Raw genomic sequence first — 27,483 nt, forward strand, 5'->3', positions numbered from 1 at the left:
CTAAGATCTACTTGGCATAGGTGCAGGGCGTGGCTGCCAATGGTGTGGGGGTTTTGTAACACCAATAGATTATCTGTGGGCAAAAACAACTTTGCCAGGGCTCTATTTGCATGCCCTCGTAGCACATCCTTGATCCTGTTTTTTCTGGATCTCAGGTTTAATCGTATCTCTGATCTGACAGGTCTGAGACACTTAGGGACATATTTATACTCCGTCTTCGGCGATTGTGCATCAAAAATTTTGACGCACAATCAGCGCAAACGTTGCCCCGTATTTAAATTTTGACGCCCGAGCCCGCGGATGCCAAAATTCGGCTGTGTGCGTAATTTTTGGGATGCGGCAACCCGCCTTGCGTTAATGATATGGAAGGTAGGCGTTCCCGGCCAAAAAATGGCTTAAAGGGCCGTGCGTCGTATTTATGCTTTCGGGCAAAAATGACGCACGGCCGGGAGGCGGAGCCAGCAAATGACGCACAGCCCGATTTGCGTAAAAAATTAACGCCTGGGTCAGGGCAGACGTTAAAATGGGGCAAACACACCTGTATTTAATCAGAACACACAGAACAAACAGCAGAGCAGCAACAGGGAGCCATGGAGGTGATACTAATCTAGCGTACACGCAGACGCAGAGCCCAGCAGCAACAAAAGAAGCTACAACAACACCAGCAGAGACCCCAAAGGCAGCGCAGAAGGCAGGAGAGGATATTCCACCCAAGAACAGCCCTTCAGGGCCTCAGGGAACACGACATCAAACAGAGGTACCGGTTGAACTGGCAGGCCATTCAGCAGCTGCTGCGCAACATTAAACAGCAGTTGGCCCGCACTTTGGTGACACCCCGCACCATCCCAAGAGAAACAAAGCTGATTGCCGTACTTCATATGCTGGCAAGTGGCTCTTTCCAAACAACTGGTGCACTGGTTGGTGGAATATCACAACCATCATTCTCCGCCTTTTTGCCCAAAGTACTGGATGCCATAATTCGACTGACACCCCACCACATCTGCTTCCCTAACACACTCCAGAAGCAGCAGGAAACAAAACAGGGGTTCTACCTCATCAGTGGCTTCCCACACGTCCTTGGTACAAACGACTGCCACCTGCTGCAACTGAACACCTCTACCGCAACAGGAAGCACACACATTCCATCAACGTGCAGGCCATAGTCGATCACCAGGGATTGATCACCAACATTGTGGCTAAATATCCTGGGAGTGTGCATGACTCATACATCTTCCGTCACTACACCATCAATAAACACTTCCAGGATGGACGGTATGGCAATGGACTACTTGTTGGTAAGTACAAAAGCCTACTTATATACTCACTGCACAGCAACCCTCTAGGACACACAACACATACACCACAACAGCAACATGTCAACAGGAACACAACTAAGGTCGTGACATCACTAGCCATGTTTCTTAAGTCACCATTGAACCTGTCACACATCGGAAATTACTGTACAGCCTAATGTGAAGACGTCAATGAGTGTGGTTGCCTAAATGTCACCTTGCAAATTGTAAGTCTCCCAATGACCTTTACATTAATACATTGCATAAGTTTCAAGGTATGGGATGTCCAGGGTACCTTGATATGGACATGTTAACAACACTTTCAATTTTACACCTGCATGGAACTATCATCTCACCCCCAGTGAAGACACACAGACACCTGTATCACAAGTCACAATGCTAGGGAGGGCACACTGTACTGCAAATCCCAAAACATACTGCTGACAAACGGTTAGCAGACAAACACTCGTTCAGCCAAGGAAGCAACACAATGCAGTTGGTACATCCTACAAGCATAGGATGCCACATTACTACACAAAAGAGTCACAGACAACACAAGACAACTACTGCCATGAAAGGTCTTTTCAATAGTGCCAGCTACATCAACATGATCCCATTCATTTTCTCTTGTAGCTGATCAGGGGTATGGCATCCAGCCATGGATTATGACACCATTTGGCAACCCAAGTACTGCAGCAGAGCGTGCATACAACGAGGCCCATAGGAGGACACGCAGCATTGTCGAGCGGACCTTCGGCATCCTCAAGTCAAGGTTCCGCTGCCTCGACATCACTGGTGGTAGCCTCCTATATTCCCCCGAGATGGTCTGTAGGATCATCCTCACATGTGCAATATTGCACAACATTTGTATCAAAAGAAACATTCCCCTCCTGGAACCAGAGCCACACATGCCTGAAGAGGAGTAAGAGGAGGATGCTGGCCTGCAACAGGAGGGGGAACTACAGAACACAGCTGCTGGTATACGCAGGCGGCAACAGATTGTAAATCATTTCTTGTGAATATGATCACTTTCACCACTTAATTAACAAATTTAAATAAACACCTATTCTAATCACCATATCATGGTCTGGCTATTCCTTTTTGCACACCTTCATCTCTACTTATCAGAATAAGAGTGTTGCCTCATGGAGCATTGCTGAGATACTGAGTAGGACACGGAACATCCCAGAGCTAATGTGATGCCTAACATACAATGGTCACATATACACACACTCTTAATGACATATATCATGTACATATCTCCTTTGAAGGCCAATAGCAGAGGGCCACAACTATTTCACACATACATGTTAAAAGCAAGGTTCAACGCAGCATATGGCACACAACTATGACACCATAAACTCAATAAGGGGAAAACAAGCCTCATACATGAGGCAGTCAATGTGGTTTGGCATCACTAACAGGAATGCCTAACCAGACCCTTGACAGCAGTTAGTCCAAGTGCATCCAATATTTGCAAGGACTATCTGTGACTACAGTTCCATAGAAGCAGAACATAGACAGCAAAAGTGCCACATATATGACATGCATTGCGCACATGACATTTCCTAACTCCTGACACACCCATGCACCTGGTCACAACCCACCTTTCGGAAGAGGTCCCTGGAATACTAAGATGTGTACCCCGATAACACCTCCTCTACACACACAGACCAACATTAGCAAACCAGTGTGCTACACCCTTTCCTAAGGTATGCCATTGTCATATAACATCTGACTGCAAGGACGTCAGGTCAATTCATACACTGTCTTCTAGTTTCAAAGCCCTGTTAGCACATGTAGATAGCTTCCCCTTGTGAAAATGTCTGTTGTCCCTTAGAATGCAAGTCTCACCTACAGGACTGGTGAGAAACAGATGCAGCCCACACCTATGATCACCTCCTTGCACACCACCCATTTAAAAAAGCACTGCCCCTGATGATGCCTGGAACAGCATAGGAGTTGCCATTATGTCAAATACACCGTCAACCATTGATACTAATTAAGCCGTGTAACACAGCCCTTGGGTTCATTTGTCACCTTCAAAAACACAGGACGTACACAGTTTGACATGTCACCTGTCAACTTTGTCCTCAATACAGTCTCAGTCAGACCACTGATTACGTAACTTGTCAAGTAACTGGATCCTGAATCACCTTGCATTCTGTCAGCCTGACTGGCAACTGTCTGTGCGTCACACTAAAGTATCCCTGTGTCTACATATGTGCCACACGTGCGTAAGCAAACCTCCCATTCATCAGGGGGCATTGGGCATTGGCTTCTTCCATGCATACCCAAATACATTGTATAGCATCCTCTGCCTTTTAACTGTACCATTTCAGTTACATCCTCTTGGAAAAGCAAAATTCATGGCCCATCCCTTGTCTGGGTTGCATTTATGCATGAATGACAAAGTGTGACAGTGTCCCAGGGTCATAGGCAGGGATTGGGTACGGGGCTTTCAGCACAACCAGCAACCTCTGATAATGTCAATGAATAATACACAAATGTCAGGACCATGACAGTTCACACACAGCATCACAGTGCACACAACATAGTGATGGGCCGTGTGTGGTGAATAGCTGCGAGAATAAACAACACAGAGGCTATGATGTTCCCAGATGCAGTGGGAAGTGCAGAGGCCAACCTGTGTACAAATGCTGTAATGACACCTGCCAAGACATGACACCTGAGATATTATCTCACTCAGCACACCAAGGTTGCCCTGTTGACTGTCTCATTACACGTCTTTAGTGACAGGGTGAGACCATCCACATGTTGGTTCACATGTCCACATCTACTTTACTCACATTGATCAACAAAGGATACTCAGTAGTTACAGGAATAGCTGACACTGACTCATGATGAGTCCTGGTCCGAACTGTGACAAATACACCCCAAACAATCTACAGGCTCATCATTAGACCACACACATGAACAGGACACCTGTGTGCAATTGATCACTGGAAATATGTGGACACATGCTGTCTTGTATGCTGGTCCACCACAGCCACTTGATAGTTGGGGCTCACTTCTATGGCCTCAACTGTGGTGTCATCATACATATGAGATTCACCCTTCTCTGTCTGTGCAAACAACATGGTACCCACTTCCTCAATGCATGTGTATGACTCACTGTGGGATTCACCAACTAGTGCCTAGGAAGCTCTTACCAATACTCTAGGACATAGGATGTAGAAAATGTGGACCATTGACATAAACATGCGTCTGCCTTCCATCTGGTGCATGCTATGTCACATGTGGTGTCTACATGATCCTAAAACTTGGAAGTATACTTTACGAGTGTTGTTACATGTATGACTAACACATGCCCTTGCTCATTTTCAATTTGACTTGCATCTTAGGATTGGACACATGGACGTCACATTCATACAACCATATGTACAATTATGCTTTATGTGATACACACACACTTGGTCAACCAACACATTAGTTGTCAAAGCACACACTTTGAGCCAAAGGCATTTAGGTATTGTACATATGTGCGTCACATTGCTATCCTCTCCTTATGCCAAACATGCACAATTTGTGCCACACATATATGTAGGCCACACTTATGACCATCTATTGCGTCAGCCAACTGTAAAAATACTGTGAAGGGTGTAGTGGATGATGTTCCACTGCAGTATGATGTCACACATGTGAACATACACCATCAACACCATACTGTCTTCAATTAGCCAATCTCTGATGTGTTCCAAATGTAAAATAACCAAAAAACAAGTAAAAATGCCCCAAACCAGTTAATGCACTGTAATTTTGACATCCCTAGAGGTGTGCGTCATTTTTTGTTTACCAAAACTGTATTTGCGTAATTTTTTTTGACGCACAGGAGTGAAATTTAGCCCGCATCCAGATATTTGTACAGTCCAAGTATCATTATGTAGATGCGGGTTAATAATCATGTCTGTGCGTCAAAAAAAATGACGCAAATACAGTTTTGTGCAACCAAAAATTACGCATAACGCGAAAAAGGCGGGACTTTTCATACAGGAACTGAAGTAATAGGATATCCTGTTTACAGATCATGTACAGTGGGTGTACTTTCACTTTCACTTTGCAGTCTATGATCCTTCTAGACTGTGTGGCTGTGTAGAGAGTGTTGTCCAGAGATTTTGTGCTGTTTTTGTCCTGTGTGCTATCTGTAAAGTCCTTTTGTGAAATAAATATTGTTTGTGTATACTGTAGTACTGTGTTTTGTCTACATTTGTCCATTTATCTTGTGTTTTTCTTGTTTGTGGGAGTCTGTTATGGGTAGTGTTAGTTTGGGGATAGTTGGGCTCTTTTAGTGTTTAGGTTTACTTTTTTTCTGTCTTTTTACCCCTACTTTCACCCTTTTCCCCTTTCTATTTCTTTTACCCCTATTCCTTATCGTCATCTATAAGTATGTCTGGTAGGCCACGTCTTGGCAGGATGGGGGACGAGGAGTTGGAGGGCTTCATCTGGCTGGTGACACATTTCTTGCCGCTCATGATCCAGGCAGGGGGCGGGGTCACACAGGGGTATCCGATAGAGGCACGCAGAATCCGGTGGGGAAAGGTGCTGCATCACCTGCAGCGTGTGTATGCCAGCCAGAGGAGTGACCACCAGCTGAAGCACCAGTGGGCTGACCTCATCACCAGGGAGCAGGATCTCTTGGACCACCTGGGAATCATGATTGCTGGCACTGTTGGTGAGTACGACTATTGTTAATGTGCGCAATTAAATGCTCTGTAGTGACATCAGGGGGTTAGTGCAATGTCTGCCAGCTAACTTGATGACTGTGTGTAATGCTGAGGAAATATAAGGGGATCATTGATGCACTATGGCAAGGATCACAATTGCTAGCTGTCAGGTAGCACGTGCTCTGCAAACTTACAGGTTACTTTACCATGAAGGAAATTGGTGCTGCCTTTTTGTCAGAACAGCTAACAAAATAGGAGCCAATCATGTCTATATAGGGTACTATTGACAGAGAAGTACAGATGTACCAACATTTAGGCCACCTATGTTGACGCAATTGCTAGACTGACTTTAGAATCACTACCTGATGCAGAAAATGAGTGCTGCCTTCACGTCAATTGATAATAGCAAAGTGGCTCAGACATTGGTCTCATGTTAGTCTGGTGAGTGTGGAAGGAAAGCGTTCACAGAAGTACTATGAATGTGTGGGATTATTGTGTTTTTTGATCTTTTTAGATACATGTGTAAGCTGCCCTCAGCTAACATCTTAAGATGTTTGTTGGAATTAGTTGAGCCACAATCCAAATATGGATGGCAGTCCAAGTGTATCCACATGGCTTCACATCTCCATGGTTGGTGCAAATCACCATAGCTGGGCCACATCAATTGACTATACTGTAACAATAGGATGGCTTACAAGAGTCCCTGCCCCTCCCTCTGTACATTGGGCCTATGTGCAATAAATGTGTCATGGCCACAAGGCATGTTTGACTGGTAATGCAGTCCTTAAGTAACCAGGCGTTGGATGATTCTCTTGGATGCACATGATGAGATGATTACACTCCATATTTTTTAGTGCTCACCAATTATGGGGCATGTTTGCAACCACATGATAGTTAGGGCCAATGTATGTGTGCAGATATGTGTGTAACTGTCACAGGAGACCCATGCTATGTACAAGTTGGCCGTGAAATATCAGATGAGTACCATTATGTCTGAATGGCTGCCATTTCCTTATTCAGCGTACACAATGTATATGTTTATGAAATTGTTTCACTGTGCACAGATTTTGAGCACATTTCTTCCTTTCATACCTTATAGGTGGACAGGCACCCTACACTGTGGGAGAGGTGGCGACATTTGAGGACCCCCACCACTCCAGTAAGTGTTGATATGTCTGTTAGGTGTTGTGTTTGCTGGTTATGGACTCATGTGAGTTGGACGCATAGCAAGGTGTGATGCGTTGGGCAAGCTTTTCACTTGTTCCATGAGTGGGAATGCAGTTCTCACATGTTTTGAGTTTGCCAATGCGTATCCAATGGTATCATGTAGGGATTGTAGGAGATTCCTGTAGTCCCCACTGTGAGTACAGGAGATAGTCATGTGTATGACACTTGTATCACCAAGAGTCGCAATGGAAGTCAGACCCTATTTAGTCAGCCTGTCAGACCCACATTCTCTAAGATTGGTAGAGCTAATAGCTTTCCAATAGACATCTGCTTCCCTATTTACCTACGTAAGTTTGAAACAGTTGGTAGAACCTCCTAGCAGCATGTACTTCCACATGTAGTGCATCGAGTCTGTGGAACCTGAGTGTAATGGCCTAGGTGTGCATGCAATTCATGATCATGGGTGTTTTAGCAACTCTGTGTCTGATGTAAGTCAGGCCTCACTGGAAGTATATGTTGTGTACTAAGTTCTGCATTTCCTGATATGTCTGACCCTATGAGTGCTCTAGGGTTTGCTGACTCCTAATTGTAGATAGACTTTACCTGTGGTGTGTCTGTAGAGCCAAACATGTGTGGAGTTGCCTATACACTCCTCGGTGTACATGTTGTTGGCAAATTATAGTTGTGTATCCACCGCCCCCCCCTCAAACACAGCCATGGGTTTGTGAATGGGGTACCTAGTACTGATGCTACCAGTATGTTACACATACATGTGAATAAGTGACGGTTTGGTTGCATACTAGTATACACACTCAGGTTTGGCACTTAATACCATACTGGAAAGTCCAGTTACAACTTGCAGACCATGTGGCTTTAGTTTTGCTTTCCGTACACTGACATTTGTAGCCCAGCTCTTGGCGGAGGATATGCAGCATGATTCTTAGATGATAACTGTCAGAAGTCAGATAGCAAGTCAAAGCCAGTTGTTACCCATCTTGTAGGTTATGGATGTGCTTTGTGTGATGTGACCTTTGTTGTCTGGCCTGCCATATACTTCCTCAGGGACATTCAATGCTCTGTATCGTGATATGAGCTGTTACAAGTACAGTAGATGTAATGTCTGATTAACTTGCTGTGCCGTTTCACACAATGCAGTTACTAATGTAGCATATCTGCATTTGTCTTCACAGCAGTTAACATGACTCCAGACCAGGTCCGTGAATTTCAGTGCTGGGGCATGCGATACCAGCATATCCTGCTGGTGGAGTCGGGGTTCCGGAGGATGGCACGGCGATATCACCATGAACGTGCCTCCGGGGCATGGTGAGCCTTCCGTCAGGGGGGGCCTACTTTGCCCACCACAGCCACCACAGAAACAACCCCCAATCAGAGCCAGGTGGCCCCACCCACAGCTGCCACTGTTAATCCAACATCTGCAGGACTTCCTGGCCCCAGCATTGCCACCGGTGCAGGACAGCCCACACAGACCTTCTCCACCGGTACCCAGACTGCCACTGCTCCATCTGTTGACCCTGCAGCCTTCAAAAGAATGGAACATAAGATGGACAAAGTGCTGCGCAAGGTGAGCCACCTGAGCCGGGACGTGCGGCACATTAAACGGCGGGACAAGGATATTAAGAGGACCCTCCGGAGGGCCAACCTCTAGACACTTGATTTGATGGACATGATACCCTCCCCACCCTCCTCTTTCCTTTTTCTTATAGTTAGTGGGCTTAGGGGGCTTAGTGTTAGGTTAGTAAAGGCTGTTAGTTTAGTTAGTGTTAGTGGGTGTGGGGGGTCCTGCTTGTTTCTTTTTTGACTTATTACATGTGTTGGGCTATGTTGGGGTTTTTGTGTGTAAAAAAAAAAAACAATTAAAGATACAAAAAAATATATATTTGTTTAGGATAGTATAGTATGTGTTTAGGTTACTAAGTGTTGTCCTCAATGTGTCCCGTCTCATAAGGAGGGTGGGGGGTAGATGTTTAGAATGTTTTGTTACAAGTGATAAGTAAGTGTAGCTTAGGTTAGTTAGGGACAGTTGTGGGTAATGAGTAGTCAGGGTAGATTAGGGTAGGTAAGATTTTTCCTTCAGTTTCGTCATCTATGGTTAGCTTTTAATAAATATTTGGTTACCCCTTAATAGTATGTGTTGAATGGTACTTGATCGTGGGTTTGGATTCAGTGTACATCAATTTGGTACTATAACATCTGTGTCCTATGTTACAAACAAATCCCAACTGAGCTGTACGATTGGAAGCTAGCCCAGAGCTACCTTGCAAAGTGTCTACCCTTTGTTGCAACCACCAATCACAGTTAATATGGATCCCAATGTGTTTCTGTTGATAAGTGTGTTTTCAAAGTCACTAACAGTGCTTCCAGACTTGATATTGGGGAAACAGTTTTAGGTCTGACTGCAGTGTGATGATCATGCACACCCCTATAAGATGAGTTCTCTTTGGCAATCTTGTATTCTTGTCTTCATGACCCTCATACATCATTTGTGACACAGTTCGGCATGATTACCTATTTGTATGTTAACTCAGACACCTTCATTTGCGCAGTTTTTTTAGTATTTACTTAGATTAGTGTGGCATGTTTATTGTGTTATTTTTGCATGGTGAAAACATTTTGCTAACACTATTTGATGACTTAGTTATCCCCTGAGGAAGCATTCTTCTGTCCTACACAGCATGGTGGTGTATGGTTTCTCACTTCATCAGATTTGTCCCTAAGGATGGGCAGAGTATGATGCAATCATGGGCACTGTGCAGATTTCTCTAACTACATATAATCAGGACAGTTGTATTGACAAGCTACGTAATTTGACAGTAGGCACATTTCAGTTATCTACTGCACAGTTGATATGTCACATTTACCCAGAGACAGATTTGTTGTGTAAGTTCTATTTATTGAAAAGTGCTGTAGTGCTATCTGTACATTGTCCATGATTGTGAGTCCATTATAGTGATATCTTCCATTGTGATCCAACACAAGGGTTTACCAAAATGCTTTTGTCATGCTGGGGTTGCTGTTTCAGACAGTGCAGAGGGACAGACTTAGCCAATGAGTAGGAAAGAGACAATCACTGGGCTGGGTGACAAGATATACAGTGGTTTGCAGAACAGTGCTTGAGTACAGTTGTTGTAAGACTGGCAAGTTACAGAGCGCAGGACCTTGGAAATAGTTGGCCATGTGGCAGGGACTAGTGCTTCCGGGTCATTTTCCTTGTGAATGTGATCTGTTCCCTGTCTTCTTCTTCTGATGTGTCTGTTGCCTGTTGTTGGTTGTGAAAGGGCAACACACACCTCAGTGTTAGAAGACGTGGAGTCAGACATCCCAGTCGCTGCTCCCTGTGAAGGTCTTAAGGGCAGTACTGCTGCAAGGAGGGCCTGCTGGTTCTTGAGCTTGAGAATAGCAGCCACATCACGATGGTAGGCAGCCAGGTCGGCCCTGAGGGGTTCAATGTTGCATTTGTGCACGCGTTGACAGGATTGCTGTTGTAGGTGTTGGGTCAACTGTATTACAGCTGTGCTGATTTCCTTCTGGGTTTTCTGAAGTTCCTGCAAGATAGATGTTAGGGCTTGCATAGCTGCTGCCTGATCTGCAGATGACATCATGCACGAACGCACCCCCTCTAGGCTGGCTGCCATATTTTGCAACCCCACCCGCACCTCCTTGGCCAGCTCCCGCTGTACTCCCACTACAGTGCTCTCAAAGCTGGTGCCAGTGTCGTCTGAGTCCTCAGCTGTATTGGAGCTGGCAGGTCTTACAATTGGGGTGGTGGGTGGTTCCTCTGCGATGGCTGCTTGTTCTGTGCTCCTCCTTGTGACAGAAGGTGGGGTCTGGAGGGTTTCAAGGACTTTTTGGATAGTCTCCTGGGGAATGTTTATTGGCTCGTCATCCATGTCATCAGGGAAATCTGGGACAGGCATATTGGCAGGAGATCCATCTTCCTCTGCAATGAAACAGGGTACAATTAGTGTGTCTGTGTTGTGGCAATTTTGATGTGACGTGCCTGCCTTTTGATGAATTCACTTTGTGATCTTGTTTTGTGTTAATTTCTCCAGTCCTTCAGATAGGCATTCTTCCAGGCCTATGGCCCACCTGTGTGTCACATGTATGTTATTGAGTTATCAGACTGGTCAGCCTCATCGCCTCTAGGTGTTGATTTTTGCCAAATAGAGAATTGCCACCTTCTTTTCCTACTCGACCCTCCGTGTACATCCATTCTCATGGTGAGACCTTTACTGGCTGTGGGTGTTCTGATGGCCCTGGCAGAAGACTTAACAATCTGGACCTGCCCCAATCCCTGATCGTTCACATCCACTTGAATGTAATTGACATGTGGCATATCCTATGCATGGCAATGTTATGATCCGATGTGGATGTTGACATTGTTAATGTGTCCTGCTGATATTGGGGAATGTATGTTACATTGGATTGCCCTGATAGTCGTATCAGTGTCCTATTTCCTCCTCTGACTGTGCAGGTGTATTTCAGTGACCAGTTACATGTGTCCACTCCTCAATGCTGTTGTCTGAGCAGTATGACAATTGGGATTTTGCCTTGTTACACAGGCACAGGATGGACCCTGACATATGCAGCATGGGTGTGTCCTTAGTGCTGTGTCTCTCCTATTGTTGTTTACATTGGCTGATGTTTGTGACAACTATGGGCATTTACATTTGAGAGTACTGGGGTCTTTGTCTTGTTTCTGGGGATTGTTGCAGTTGTCATCCTCCCCCCCTAATTTAGGTGTGTATGATCCATGGGGAGGTTACTGCCATTGGCTACTTGAGCTGCACACAGAGCTGAGGTGGTAGTGGCAACTGTTGTCGTTGTTACATTGCAGTTGTCTGTTTGGCTAGAGGATTGCTAATAGGGCCCTAGTGAATGTAGGGGGTATGTTGGCTGACGAGTGCCAGGATGTCAGTTTGACGTAGTAGCCTTCCCTCCTGGCGTGGTTTTCCCTTTGCTCCATCGTTGGCATGACAGCATGCCCCCATGGGACTGTTGTTGGTGTAGTGAAATGGTGTGCCCCAGCTTCTGTCTGTGCAGGCCATGCCCCCATGCCATCCCCCTTTACCCATGCCTCTCCATGTATATGATGACTTCCATGCATTTTGTGGTCGGTATCCCCCCCCGGTTGTAGATGACATTATTGCATTTTAATTCCCCATGCAACTTACCCTGCATGTGCGTTGTCTCCTGGTAGACTGCGCTGTCCTGTCCTTGAATCCCTGTGATGATTTCCTCAGGGATGACGGCTGCGACCATCTCCTCCATGTGCTCCAGGGCCTCCTGGTGTGCTGGACTCCCACCTCCAGTCTGCAGTGCTGCCTTCCTGTTCCTGGCCATCTTTTCCTTGGTCCTGCGTTTGCAGTCATGCCAGCGTTTCTTGCACTCGATGACAGTTCTGCATACTTCATCCACACTGTTAATCTTGTCGACAATTTGTTGCCATATAGCCTCTCTCCTACTGATTGGCAACTTTGATGTGACAAACATTTGGTGCTGGTGTTCCGTCACCTCTTTAACCAGAATTTCCTGCTCCTCTGCACTAAAGCGACAATTAATTTTCTTCTTAAAAGTGTCCTGGTTCTTGTGTGGGTCCTCCTGGCTGGTTTCTGGTCTGCTGTCATCTTCCTGGGGTCTGTAATGGCATCTGGGATCCATTTTGGCTCTCCTCTGGTGAAATGGCTGTGTTCGCTGTGTTTTTTGACACTATTGAGTAAACAAAAACGGCGTATATCCGGTTTGCAGTGTTGTAAATCGACCCACAGTCATTTCCACCGTGTTAATGTCGTTTTCCTTTACGACTTGACGCCGCGGTATGCGTCAAAAATAATGACTCCCACCTGTTGTTTGTGCCGCCGCGTGTCAAAGTATAAATATGACGCCCGCACGGCGCACCAAAATGGCGTTAGCCGGCGGTAATATTTTTGACGCAAAACTGCACCAGCGCAGTTTTGCGGCAAAAAGTATAACTATGGGCCTTACTTTTTTGGGTAAGGATCTGGACTACACCTGAGCTCATTACATACAGGGATTCTCTTCTTGACTTCTTAAAAAGACTGAATGCAGTTTCTATCCAATGGCTCAGGTATGTGTCAAAATGGTTTTGTACCTTGGGGCTTGAAAGTTATTGGTAGAATCCACAGAACTTAGGGAGGACCCACAAATCGTTTTTGAAATCCGTTTACTGGTCTCATGTAAGAAATCATCTTTTCCTTTGTACCTCCCATGATCGGCAGACTAATCAATTTCTTGATTTCAAGTGATATTCCCAGTTCGAATCTTATTTAGACCTTATACCCGATTTATTGGGTAAGAATTTGTACACTCGTTTTCATTTTGGGTGTTTACCACTGTTGTCTTTAACCGACAGCTAGAGATTATCATCAACATCTGATCTATGTCCTGCCTGTTGTGACAGTATTGAATCTGTTGAACATTTTATGTTTTTCTGCCCAGCATATACCACTCCCCGGCGTAAGTGGATTTGTACAGTTTGCCGGAATCTGGGCATAAGACATTGTTGCACTGCTTTAAGGATTATGAAAAGTGAAACTTCAATTATTTTAATTTCTGCGGTTAGCAAGTTCCTTGCGGCTGCCTGGCATATACATATTGTTTTAAAAAAAAAATTAAAATGCTTTGTAAATAAGTATGTTCTGGATAAGGAGTGGGAGGTTTTATATTTTATTGTAATTGTTGATTGAGTTTTAACTCCCTCTATGTTTTAACTTACTTTATCATTTTTCTTTCTCTTTTTACCTTATTTTTGCTTTGATGGCTATGTTGACCGAATAAAGATTATATATATATATATATATATATATATATATATATATATATATATATATATATATATATATATATAAAATAAAATGTCCTGTGGTGAATTGTGAGTGTGTATGCATTAGCCAGTCAATTTCATAATCATGCCTTTATTGCAGGATGGGATCCAACGGACTGTAGGGTCTGAAGTATGTCACACTGTACATAATATTGGGTTTCCTGGCACATGCCACTTCAGTCATCAATTAGCATTGTCACTGACTATAGACACCACATTACCAATTACATGAGTCAGACTGAACTATGCAGTGAATACATCAGCATTATTGAACAGTACCTTTGAGTCACTGGAAGCATAGGCGGATTAGCTGGGTCCTCGAGTTGAGATCTTCCCCCTCTTCTTCCTCACCATCGCACTCATCCCCTCTCTGAGGTTGTTGGTCTGGTTGGACAGCACCCTCCTCTTCCAGAAGGGGGATAGCTTTCCTCACAGCCAAGTTGTGCAGCATGCAGCAGGTCACCACTATCTTACACACCTTGTCAGGGAGATAGCACAGGGATCCCCCAGAGAGATGGATGCAACAAAATCTAGCCTTCAGGAGACCTATAGTGCGCTCAATCACCCTCCTAGTACGTCCATGGGCATCATTATAATTCCTCTCGGCATCTGTCCTCAGAATCCTCACAGGTGTCAGGAGCCATTGCAAGTTGGGGTAGCCAGAATCACCTGCAAAAGTGGGTGAAACAGGACCTTAACAAACTGACCTTACTTGCATATAGCCTGGCTGTCAGTGATGTACTGATCCAGTGTCACACACACTCACCTATGAGCCATCCTCTGTCCCCTTGTAGTTGTTTCATCATGTGAGGTATACTGCTGTTTCTCAGGACAAAGGAATCATGGACTGAGCCTTAGAACCTGGCATTGACATGTGATATGTACTGGTCAGCAGTACACACCAATTGTACATTCATGGAGCAATAGTTCTTCTGGTTCCTGTACACCTGTTCATTCACTCTTGATGGCATGAGAGCTATGTGGGTGCCATCAATGGCACCTATCACAAGGGGGATATTAGCAAAGGATTACAATCCAGATTTGATGGCAGGAAGTTCAGCACTTTGAGGAGACTGGACATGTGTTTGCAAGTGTTGAACGAAGGCATCTAGGAATTTGGACAGGATGAGGCTGATCATTGGCTGTGAGACCCCTTCACTGACGCCCACTGTCACCTGAAATGAGACCGTAGCCAAAAACTGGACTACAGATAGCACTTGCACAGTTGTAGGGATGGCATGCTGATTTCGATTTGCCAGTTTCAGTCCAGGATCCATTAATGCACAGTGGTCATGGACAGTAGCTCTATTGAGTCAGTAGGTGATAATGATGTGACATTCCACCATAGTTTCCAGATCAACCAGAGATCTGTGTACAGATGGGGCCCTCCCTCGCCACATGGGTCTGTAGCTATGGGGGAGGAAAGAACACAATCTGAGTGTCAACTTACACTTGCATCCCATGATGTCAGTGTATTTTTGTAAGTGCGACACTTAGGTAACATTAAAAAATGTAAAGTATGAAGTACACCGTCAGGCAAATGTGTGCTGAGTTAACTATGTCATAATGGCATACCAGTGTGGACACACTTCCAAAGATGGGCACATGTGAGGATCATAGACTCATGTCAGCAAGCAATGAAGGGCGGAGAGTTTGAGGCTCTCGATGAGGACCCTGGCCAGGCTATGATGACATGGTGGTAGCAAAATGGCAGCCTCCTGCCTTCCAGGTATGATAGAGTGGTAGTGACTTCATTCCGCTGGCGTTAATCGTCATGGCGGAAGGCGGTGTTCACCGCCATGCACCTGATCTTTGGATTACATGGTTGTCAATGGGGAACCGGGGCCAATCATAATTGCCACCGGCGGTGACGGAGCACACCGCTACGGTAGCTACGCCATTTTGTCAGACACTTGACTCCTGATTCCCATGCAGGGTAGTACTCCACTGCATGTGCTGCTGTGTCCTGACTCTGGTCCCTGAGATGGCGCGGGTTACAGGGAAACAGGCCCCAGCCTTCACCGCGGAGGAGCTGGAGAAGCTAGTGGACGGGGTCCTACCCTTGTATGCAAAGTTGTATGGGCGACCAGAGGATTAGGTGAGTAGGCATCCTTTATCCTTAGATGTGTGTGATTGTGGCGAAGGCCAGTATGCATGTGGGTTTGATGTGTAACTGCCCAGCCGTAGATTGTGTGGCATGTACTGTATGTGAGTTGAAAACATGCCTTTCAACAATGGCCATTCCATAGGGAACAACATGTAATCTGTATTCGGTGCACAAATGCTGACGTCTGTGTTTTTGCTCTGTGTGTCCCATGCAGGTCAGCACCCATCAAAAGAAAGGCCTGTGGCAAGCCATCGCCAAGGAGGTGCGGACCCTGGGGGATCTACAACCGGTGGAGCTCCCATTGCAGGAAGTGGTGGGAGGACCTGAGGTGTTGGGCCAGGAAGACTGGAGAGGCCCAGCTGGGGAAAGCCTCTCAACAAGGAAGGGGTGCCCGTTGGACCCTGACCCTGCTAATGGCCTGCATTCTGGTGGTGGTCTATCCAGATTTGGATGGGTGTTTGAAGGTAGCACAGCAGCCACAAGGAGGTGAGTACCAACACTGTTGTGATACTGCTTTGATGGATGGATGTTGGTGTTGTGGTATGTATGCATTCTAGTGCCAAGCACTTAGACAGGTGTGTTCCTGCAGGCCTGCCCCCTCAAAGTCCCTGGGATGGTGTGAGGGCTAGTTTGGGCAGTCTTTATAGGCCCATAAGGGGTCCCCTTTCTGTCCTCTGGTATGCTTTGTGGCCTCATTGACTTGAAAGTGCATTGGCTGGGCATGGGTCTACTTCACACAGTTTAACGGGTCTGTTTCATGTGGGTTATGTGGTGTATTCTGGGGTAATGGCCACTAGTCAGGGGCACAATCATGACATATGGTGTATGTGCTGCGTGTAAGTGTGTGACCTGGATGAGAGGGTGTGAGCACCAGAGATGTACATATATTCAGGTTCTGACAAAGTTCTCCCTTGTTTTGTCTCTCCACCCCTGTGCTCTTGTGTCCTTTGTGTACATCAGCATCATCTGGTGAGGGAGAAGTGGCACTGGCGTGTGGGGATGCAGCATCCCATGGTTCCAAGGAGGCAGAGTCAATGGACACCAAGGGGACCAGTGGGTTGGAGGGTGAGGGGAGTACCACGGGGATGCAACTACCAATGGAGGTAGTGACTCTGATACCTCCTCCAATGGGAGCTCCCTGGTGGTGGCAGACCCTACTGGGCACACCCATTCTATACCATCTTCCGCCACCCCCCACGCCCTCCCAGTTGCTTCCCACCCAGTTGTCCGTGCCCGCTCACCCAGGAGGGTGGGTGTCTCCTTCGCCCCAGGCACCTTATCCCCTGCCCCAGTCAGCCCTGCTGCCCTCACGGAGGAGGCTATTGAACTCCTGAGGACCATCCCTGTAGGGCAGACAACCATTGTGAATGTCATCCAGGGGCTAGCATCCCAGATGTAGCAATGCAATGCAAACCCGGAAGGCATTCACGGTGCCATGCCTGACCTACAGAGATCTTTTCAGGCTCTGGCCTCCTCTTTGACAGCAGCCAGTGTCCCTGATCTTTCCGTCTCCTCTCCCACCACCTCAACCCCTTCCAGCACCCCACTCCCTTCACCCAACCCAAGCACACATACAGACAGCCATGCACACAGATCAACACACAAAAAGCACACTGACAAACACATGCACCACACTTCCCACCACAAACATGCACACACCCAACATACCAAAGCACACACAACAACATCCACTTCCCCCAGTGTGTCAACCTCCCCGCCACTCTGTCTGCCAACTCACCATGCACACCCACACGCACTGCACCCTCAGTCACTGCTGCTGCCCCATTCATGCAGTCACCACAACATCTGACATCCACACATGTAAACCAGACACCACACCTGCACTTACCACAACTACATTGACAGACACTTGCAGCACAATCACCAGACCTGCAGACACCCAGACAACATCCATGTACACTGGCAGCCTGTCTTCTCCCAAGGTGTCCACCCGGCCTCCTCCCAAAACACTCAAATATTCGCACACATCCACACCACACACATCCACCACACATCAGCATACTTTACAGGCACCTGCATAAACGTCCTGCACATGTACACCTGGTACAAGCACTCCGTCAACCTCTACTCCCAGACCTGCCTCCAAATCCCCTCCAACTACCCCTAAGAGGCTTTTCCTCTCCCGGGTTGACCTGTTCGAACCCACTAGCCCACTCTGTCTTGTCCCTAAATGTGCCCATCTCCTTGCCCAGTCCACTCCTTCCACATCCAAGTCGGCCCCAGTCCACCCTTCCCATTCCCGTGCCCCTTCCCCAGGGAGGAAGAAGCCCTGTGTTGCCCCAGGTCCCTCTGCCACCCCCTGGTCCAAGCCCAATCCCCCTCCTTCCAAGTGCAAGCCCATCCCCCTCCACCTCCCAAACCTAAGCCTCCCCTTACAGACGTAAGTCCCCACCCCCGTGACCCCCTGCCCCTGTTCCCTGAGGTGCCTGGCTGCCCCATTGATGCCCCTTTCGAGTGGAGTACCCTTTGCACATGAGGGAGTCAGGTTCGGACTGTTTTGGCCCTTTAGGCTATTTGTAATGGACTAGCCAATGGCCTTATTTGGACATGATGTAATGTCTTTGTAAATAAAGTTTCAGTGCCCAGTAGTGCTGTTGGCACCATACGATTACTTTGTACAGCGTTTCACTATGGAGGGGTGATGCACACATGCTTCATTGTGCGCCTGGGTGTTTCAGTGTATGAATAAGTGTGTGTCTGGGTAAGTCAGTGTATGCATCAGTGTGCGCCTGGTGTGTCAGTGTACATCTTAGTGTGTGCCTGGTTGTGTCAGTGTATGCATGAGTGTGTGCCTGGGTGAGTCACTGCATCTCTCACTGTGCGCTTCAGTGTGTCAGTGTGTGCATGAATCATTGCCAGGCTGTGACAGTGTATTCATCAGTGTGTGTCTGGGTATGTCAGTATATGCATTAGTGTGTGCCGGGGCGTGTCATTGTATGTGTCAGTGTCAGCTTGGGTATGTCAATGTATGAATGAGTGTGTGCCTGGGTATGTTATGATATGAATGAGTGTGTGCCTGGGTATGTCAGTGTACACATGAGTGTATGACTGGGTGTGACAGTGTATGTGTTAGTGTGTGCCAGGGTGTGTCAGTGTATGCATGAGTATCTTTCAGGCTGTTTCACTCTATGATTCAATTTGGGCCTGTGTATCATAGTGTATGAATGGGCGTTTGTCTGGGTGTGTCAGTGTATGCATGAGTGTGTGCCTTGGTGTTGTGTCATTGTATGCATGGGTTTGTGCCTGGTTGTGTCAGTTATGATTCAGTGTGTGCCTGGGAGTGTCATTGTATGCATGGGTGTGTGCCTGGGTGTGTCAGTGTATGTATGAGTATGTGCATGGGTGTGTCAGTGTATGTGTTAGTTTGTGCCTGAGTGTGTCACGGCATGCATCGGTGAGGGCCTGAGTGTGTCAGTGTATGCATGATTGTGTGCCTTGGTATGTCAGTGTATGCATGAGTGTGTGCCTGGGTGTGCCAGTGTATGTGTTAGTGTGTACCTGGTTTTGTCAGTGTATGCAGGAGTGTGTGCCTGATTGTGTCAATGTATGTCTGAGTATGTGGCTGAGTTAGTCATGGTATGCATCGGAGTGTGCCGTGTTGTGTCAGTGTAAGCTTCAGTGTGTGCCTGGGTGAGTCAGTATCTGCATGAGTTTGTGCCTGGTTGTGTCAGTGTATGCTTCAGTGTGTGCCTGGGTGTGTCAGTGTATGCATGGGTGTGTGCCTGGGTTTGTCAGTGCATACATGAGTGTGTGCCTGGGTGTGTCAGTGTATTTCTTACTGTGTACCTAGTTGAGTCAGTGTATGCATATATGTGTTCTGCTGTGTGTCAGTGTATGCACACGTGTGTGCCCGAGTTTGTCAGTGTATGCATAAGTGTGAGCCTGGGTGTGTCAGTGTATTTGTTACTGCTTACCTAGTTGAGTCAGTGTATGCATATATGTGTTCTGCTGTGTGTCAGTGTATGCATAAGTGTGTGCCTGAGTTTGTCAGTGTATGCATAAGTGTGTGCCTCCGTGTGTCAGTGTATGTGTGAGTGCCTAAGTGTGTCACAGTATGTATCAGTGTGTGCCTGGATGTGTCAATGTATGCATGGGTTTGAGCCTGGGTATGTCAGTGTATGTGTTAGTGTGTGCCTGGTTGTTTCAGTGTATATCTAAGTATGCGCCTGGGTTTGGCAGTGTATGAATGGGTATGTACCTGGGCATGTCAGTGTATGTATGACTTTGGCCCTCATTACGACCCTGGCGGTCGGTGATAAAGTGGCGGTAATATTGCCAACAGGCCGGCGGTAATAGATATGAAATTATGACCACGGAAACTGCTCAGACAGACAGCCACTTTAACACACCAACCGCAATGGCGAAACCAGCAGGCACCACAGTGGTAACCACCTCCAGCCAGCCAGAAGACAATGTTCCGCCCACTGTATTGTGAGACACCAATCCGCCACCTTTTCCGGGGCCTTACCAACGACATCAAAAGCCTGGCGGAAACAGATCTCAGAAGTCAAAGGACTCACCTGTGGAGACTTAGGGAAGAACCACGCCACCATGGAGCCCGAGTTGCATGTCTTCCCAATGCTCTTCTACCTTCTGCTCCATTACGAACACCAACGCAGGCGAAGATGACCACGTGAGTACTGCCGCCTAGCACACAGGGGAGGGGGGAGGAAAAAGAGAGTGACACACACATGCAACACCCCCACCCCCAACACCATGCACATAACTAGATGCAGCAACATTACATATTACATATACACCCCGTACCCCTTAGGAATAATGCAAGGACAAAAGGAATTGATTGCGTGTAATAAGATAAAATAGTATAAATACATGCATCAAAATAAAAAAGTTTATACATATTTACAAATGGTGGAACACTGCCCAGTCCACAATGTCCGTGGGCCACCCGGCCACATCACATAGTCCAAGGCCCCACCTTCTTCTTGCAATAACACGGAGAGAACACTGCAGGGGCATCAGGTCGAAAATAGGCAGGCACCTCAGGGGGACGGGGAATGGGGTGCACCACAGCTGGAAGATGATACAACGCCACTGGTCCTGGAGGGGGCAACATGCCCTGTGCTCTGCCCTGGGGAGTGCAAGGCCACAGTCTCTCAAGTGGGTGACTTGCCCACTGGCTCTAGAGGGGGCAACATGCCCTGTGCTTGGTCCTGGGGAGTGCAAGGCCACAGTCCCTCAAGTGGGTGATTTGCCCACTGCTTGGTCCTGGGGATTGCAAGGCCACAGTCTCTCAAGTGGGTGATTTGCCCACTGCTTGGTCCTGGGAAGTGCAAGGCCACAGTCTCTCAAGTGGGTGACTTCTTCCACTGGTTCTGGAGGGAGCATTGTGTCCAATGAGCTTCATCCTGTGGAGGATGGGGTGAGTGGATGGCTTCTTCCACTGGTTCTTGAGGGGGCATTGTGCCCAGTGACCTTCTTCCTGGGGAGGATGGGGTGAGTGGATGGCTTATTTCACTGGTTCTGGAAGGGGCATTGTGCCCTGTGATGCAGATCTAAGGGAGTGCAAGGTCACAGTCTATCACCTGGATGTCGGACCCACAGGATTTGCTGGGGCCAGACCGAACAACAGCACATGGATGCAGGACTACACACTGTCCGCCAGCGGTGACAGCTGCTCAGTTGTGGCAGTGGTGGTGCTGGTGGCGGTGCTGGCAGGGGTGGGGTAGGCTCCAGCCCATACCCTGCAGCCTCGGACGGCTGCCCACTAGGGCTGCTGCTGCTGGCAGTGGTGCTGGTGGCGGTGCTGGGAGTGGTGGGGGGAGGCTCCAGCCCATCCCCTGCAGCCTCGGACGACTGCCCACTGGGGCTGCTGCTGCTTGCGGCGCTGCTGGTGGCAGTGCTGCTGGTGGTGCTGGTAGTGGTGGGGGGAGGCTCCAGTCCATCCCCTGCAGCCTCAGACGGCTGCCCACTGGGGCTGCTGCTGCTGGCGGCGGTGCTGGTGTTGGTGCTGGCAGTTGTGGGGGGAGGCTCCAGTCCATCCACTGCTACCTCGGACAGCTGCCCACTGGGGCTGCTGCTGCTGGTGGCGGTGCTGGTGGTGGTGCTGGTGGTGGTGCTGGTTGCGGTGCTGGCAGTGGTGGGGGAGGCTCCAGCCCTTCCCCTGCAGCCTCGGACGGTTGAACCACCATGGTTGGTGGTGGGGGCTCCGAATGAGCACCAGGCCTCTTGTCCTTTCTGCCTGCTAGTGCAGGCTCCTTGCCCTTCCTGCTAGCAGCTGGGGATGGCTTCTTGCTCCTTTTGGCAGCAGCTGGGGACTGCTCCTTACCCTTCCTTTCAGCAGCCAGGGATTGCTCCTTGCCCTTCCTTTTAGCAGCTGGGGGTGCCTCCTTGCCCTTCCATTTAGCAACTAGGGGTGCCTCCTTGCCCTTCCTTGCAGCACTTGGTGCAGGCACCCTTTCAGTGTGGCTGCCTGGTGCCCGGGATCCTCTCCCACCTGGAGTAGCTGTGGACACTACTGTGCCCATGGACTGGGTGGCTGAGGTGCTTGCTTGGGTTTTGACCACCCTGGCTTGACGTGTGGGATGGGGGAGGGGTAGGGAAGAGGTCAATGGTGGAGAGGAAAAGTTTCTTAGGGACACTGGGGCAGGAAGAGGGAGATGGTTTGGGAGTGGAGGAAGAGGGAGTAGTGGTAGGAGGTGTCTGTCTGCTGGGTTTGGGTGCAGGTGCATTGGGCTGGATGCTGTTGTGAGGTGGATGGCTGTTGGGTGTCTGAGTGCTTGCGTCTGTGTACTTTAGGAGGAGGGGGCACAGACACAGTGGGAGAGGACACAGGGGACGTGTGCATGGATGTGGGGGTGGTGACTGCCAGAGAGGGGCGTGTGCTGTTAGGTGTGCTGGTGATGGGGGTAGCGGATGAGGATGTAGTGCATGCATGTATGAGTGGAGATGCAACTGGAAGGGAGATGGACGAGGAGGAGGAGGTGGCGACGTTGGAGGCAGTGGATGTTGGTATGTCTTATTCTGGATGGTGTTTGTGTGAGTGCCTGTGGGATTAAGTGTGGTGCTTGTGTTTGCCATGTCCACCCTTGTGTGTTATCCTGGGTGCATGCCCGTCTGACTGTGTGCTAGGGATAGGTTGGGTTTGAGGCGAATGGGATTGAGTAGAGGAAGTTGGAAGGGGGAGGCTAGAAACAGGGACAATGGCTGCCATCAGAGAGGAGGCCAGAGCCTGGATTGATCTCTGTTGGGTCGCCATGCCAGTGTGAATGCCCTCCAGGAATGCATTTGTCTGTTGAATTTGGGCTCCCAGCCCCTGGATGGCATTCACAATGGTTGAACTGTCCCCTCTGTCTCTGCCGTGGTGCTCCCCTCGCCCTCCGTCCCACTGGTGCCCTCACCGTCAGTGGATTCGGCCTCCTGGGTCCTGTGGGATGTAGCTCATCACGTCGCCAGTGCCTCCGCTCCTCTGCCAGATGATGCTAATGCACATAAGGACAGGGTGACAAAACAAAAAGGAGGGGGACACAAAGGATACACTTGGTCAATGGCGCCAACAACACCACTGTCGGTGTACACGACACACTCACACACAGGGAACAGCCCTTCGTACTAGGCCATGCAATACCAGTCACAATTCTAGTCACCCGGCCATGGATAGGGACACCTAATGCCTATTTCACCATACCTGAGACTCACAGACCCCTGCCCAGTAGTGGATGCCCACTAGCTTGGTTGGAGTACTTTCACATCAGCATCTTGCCCAACATGGGAACAACCCTGCAATACCAGGCCTGGCATAGGTCCACCCACAGGGCCCACACTGCCACCCGGATCCCACCCCACCAGGCGCAAGTTGTATATTGTGGCACTGTACTCACCCCCTGTGGCTGTTGTGATGCCCCCAAGTGCCCATCCAGCTCTGGATAGGCCACCACCAGAATGCAGGCCATCAGAGGGGTCAGGGTTCGATGGGCACCCCTTCCTCTTTGGGAGGCCATCCCCAGGTGGGCCTCTGCAGTCTTTGTGCCCAGCGTCTCAGGTCCTCCCACTGTTTCCGACAGTGGGTGCTCTGCCTGCCATAGACCCCCAGGGTCCGCACTTCCTTGGTGATGGCACGTCATATACCCTTTTTTTGATGGCCGCTGACCTGCAGGGAAATGGACACATGAAAAGGCATTCGTCTGACCGTCCTGCCTGTTAGACTCATGGCCCACCATGCCCCTTCCCATTAGCACAGACATGGCCCACCATACATGCTGCACGCTGCCCAGGGCCCATCCACCACACACCCCCTACATGAGGCCTTCACACACAGCACTCCATGCATTCATGCACCATGCATCGTACTCATGGTGTACTCACCTGTTGGTCTGAAGGCCCATACAGCATTTGGAACTGGGGTAGGACCCCATCCACCAGTCTCTCCAACTCCGCCGAAGTGAAGGCAGGGGCCCTTTCCCCAGTCACACGGGCCATGGTCAGTTCCAGACACAGGTCACAGCATCACATGTAGTGTAGGTCCTCTCCTGTTGAAGGTCAGGTAGCAAGTGAGTGAACAGATAGAAAATGCCGGTGGAGTCAGCGGCGGTGCATACCGTCACCACCGGCATACATCACCATTGGCCTCTGTACCACCTAGGGCCCAATGTTAACCAATGAGGAGTTGCATGGCAGTTTTTGACTGCCTGCCGTAACAGTGCACAACGTCAGCGGAATTACCTCACTTCCACCTGTCCCTCAATACAGGACATGGATCATAACTGCGTCACAGATCACAATTGTACATACAGGACATATGCCATGAATACATTTCAAATTCACATCATGCATTGAACTGTAGTGGCTACAATGTACAGTTTATGACCGGCTCCTCACTCTTTTGCCCCATAGATTGCAAACGCTGTGGATAAATAGGAGATGGAGACATCCCCCCGTGTACAGATCCCTGGTGGACTTGGCAACAATGGAGGACAGGCACATTATCCTCACCTGTAGACTGGACAGGGCCACAATCACAGAGCTGTGTGCCCAATTGGAGCCTGACCTAATCTCTGCAATTGTCAGCCCACTGGGATCCCCCCTCTTGTGCAAGTGCTATCAGTGCTCCATTTTCTGGCAACTGGCTACTTCCAAGTGACAGTGGGCTTGGCAGCATGAATGTCTCATCCAATGTTCTCAATAGTGCTGACCAGAGCGTAGTCTGCCCTGATTAAATGCATGTACACTTACACCGTTTTCCCCCAGTTGGAGGATTTGGCCACAGTGAAAGCTGATTTCTATGCAATGGGACATATCCCCAACATTATTGGGGAAATTGATGGAACACATATTGCATTTGTCCCCCCCCCCAGCAATATGAACAGGTATTCAGAAATCAAAAGAGCTTTCACTCCATGAATGTGCAGATGGTGTGCCTGGTGGACCAGTACATCTCCCAGGTCAATGCAAAGTATCCTGGGTCTGTGCACAATGCCTTTATCCTGAGGAATAGAGGCATCCCAAATTTGATGGCTCAACTCCAGAGGCACAGGGTGTGGCTAATATGTGAGCCCTGGTTCCCACCCAGTATATGTTGGTGTATGGGTATGGTGTGGGCCATAAGGGTTAGTGTGTGGCTAACAGTTGTCCCTCGATATTTGCAGGTGACTCTGGTTACCCCAACCTTTCATGGCTACTGACCCCTGTGAGGAATCCCAGGACAAGGGCAGAGGAATGTTACAATGAGGCACACTGGAGAACAAGAAGAATTATAGAGAGGACATTTGGCCTCCTGAAGGCCAGGTTTTGTTGCCTCCATCTAACTGGTGGATCCCTGTGCTACTCAACCAAAAAGGTCTGCCAGATCATTGTGGCATACTGTATGTTGCACAACCTTGCCTTGCGTCGCCAGGTGCCTTTTCTGCAGAAGGAGTAGGCTGGAAATGGCAGTGGGGCAGTGGAACCTGTGGACAGTGAAGATGAGGAGGCTGAGGATGAGGATGAGGACAACAGAAGTGCAATAATTTGTCAATACTTCCAGTGACACACAGGTAGGACAGGGTATATTCACACTTAATTGACAGTTTTGTGTTTGACATTGTCACTGGCAGCCTGATTTTCCCACTTCTATGGCCACTCATGTACCCTTTGTCATCTCTATTTGCAGATATCCTGGTGTGTTGAGTGCAGCCAACTACAGGTCTTTCCAATGTATACATTACTGTAAAGTTGAATTGCAATGTTCAAACCTTGTTAAACGAATACATTCTTAAATCATTTGACATACTCCATACTTGTATTTTTTCAAAGGGTGTTTATTTAAGTGCTAAGAAGTAGAGTGGGTAGTGGAATGGGCTGGGTTGATGATGGAGGAAAGTCCAGGATAGAGTCCAGTCTATTTGTATCACAGGTGCATTGTCCAAGGGGGCATAGGAAGGGGAGCAATGGCAGTGCAAGGTGGACAGGGTAACAGAGTGGGACACAAGGGTGACAATCAGTAGTCATATTTCCTGGTGGGGGTCTTGGCAATAGCCTCTGGCTTCTGCCTGGATCTCAGGGAACGTTTGTGGGGTGGTTCTTCTGCAGGGTGAGGGGTGCTGTGGTCTGTGGGTCCTGGGGAGGGGCTTCATGTCCACTAGCAGCAGTGGAGGTGGAGGGCTGTTCATTGGTTTGGCTAGTGTCAGGGGCCCAGTGGTGTGCCACTGTCTCCCTCATAATGTTGGTCATGTCTGCCAGCACCCCTGCAATGGTGACCAGGGTGGTGTTAATGGACTTCAAGTCCTTCCTGATCCCCAGGTACTGTTCCTCCTGCAGCCGCATGTTCTCTTGCATCCTGTCCAGGATCTGACCCAGCGTATCCTGGGAATGTTGGTATGCTCCCAGGATCACAGTGAGTGCCTCCTAGAGAGTCGGTTCCCTGGGCCTGTCCTCCCCCTGGCACACAGCAGTCCTCCCAGCGTCCCTGTTGTCTTGTGCCTCTGTCCCCTGAACCGTGTGCCCACTGCCAGTGACCCCAGGTCCCTGACTGTCCTGTGTTTGTGGGGTGGCCTGGGGTCCCTGTAGTGGTGGACACACTGCTGATTGACGTGTCCTGGGGACAGAGGTATGGGCCTGTTGGGTGGGTGCTGTGGTGGTGTTGCCTGAGGGGGGAGGCTGTGTGGTGGTGTGTGACTGTGCCTGGGTAACCGAATGTCCGGAGATCCCTGATGGGCCAGGTTCATCATCCAGATCCAGGTGACCAGAGCTGCTGTCATCACGGTGGGCCTCTTCTGGGGGGGACTGGATGTTGCTGGCACCTCTTCTCCAGTGACATTGGCTGGGGTACCTGTGGGGATGTGAATGCAGTGTTATTGTTTATGCGTGTGACATATTGTGCATGAGTGTGTTGCCCTCTATGATTTTTGTTGC

The sequence above is a fragment of the Pleurodeles waltl genome, chromosome 10, assembly GCF_031143425.1.
Source record: "Pleurodeles waltl isolate 20211129_DDA chromosome 10, aPleWal1.hap1.20221129, whole genome shotgun sequence".
Taxonomy (NCBI): Eukaryota; Metazoa; Chordata; class Amphibia; order Caudata; family Salamandridae; genus Pleurodeles; species Pleurodeles waltl.